Source organism: Propithecus coquereli, unplaced genomic scaffold, assembly GCF_000956105.1.
Source record: "Propithecus coquereli isolate 6110/MARCELLA unplaced genomic scaffold, Pcoq_1.0 Scaffold204, whole genome shotgun sequence".
In the NCBI taxonomy this organism is placed as follows: Eukaryota; Metazoa; Chordata; class Mammalia; order Primates; family Indriidae; genus Propithecus; species Propithecus coquereli.
Genome location: NW_012145412.1, coordinates 1,617,702 through 1,618,564, shown reverse-complemented (window position 1 = coordinate 1,618,564; position 863 = coordinate 1,617,702).

Sequence of the window (863 nt, the reverse complement as noted above, 5' to 3'; positions counted from 1 at the left end):
CTCCTGCCTCAGCTTCCTGAATAGCTGGGACTACAGGCATGCACCACCACATCCAGTTGATTTTTACTATTTTTAGTAGAGACAGGGTCTCACTCCTGCTCAGGCTGGTCTCCAACTCCCAAGTTCAAGTGATCTGTCCTGCCTGGGCCTCCCAGAGTGCTAGGATTACAGGCCTGAGCCACCGTGCCTGGCTGGTTCCTCTTTCATAGGTTTGTCAAAGGAACCTTGAAATAAGCTTCAGGAATCCCTAACACTTAGTGATGTTTGCTATGAACTCAGGAGTGCTGTAAGAGTTTCCTATGCATTAGCAAACCTAATTTTCACGACTACTCCATGAAGTAGATGCTATTATTATCCTCATTTTACAGATGAGTAATCTGAGTCTCAGAGAAATTAAACTAGTAAATGTCAAAGGCAGAATTTTAAACCAGGCAAGTTAGCTGTGAAGCCATGCACTTTTACCACTAAGCTATTTAAGAATAAACCTCCTTAGCTGGCGTTTCCACACTGAAGTAGCATACTATAGACATGCTCAAGAAAAGAGCCATCATTAACCCCCTTCAAACTTCCAATTGTAATAAGGATTTACACAAAACATAGAAAAGCTTTTTATGGTAATTTTATCAAAATGCTGAAAATTAGACAGGCAGGGCTTCCCACACATTTCAGATGAGAATAAGAGAACATCTCTAAAAGAAAGTGAACAAAAGATTTATCTTTTAACCGTTTTTAAGTTTCAGAATCAACATTTCCACCAGGTTGGCTTTTTCTGATACAAATATAAGAGGAGATAGATTGAAATGCCAAACTGAACCACTCAGTGTTTTAGAAAAAGCCATTTCTCACAGGCAGCCTCACTCAAA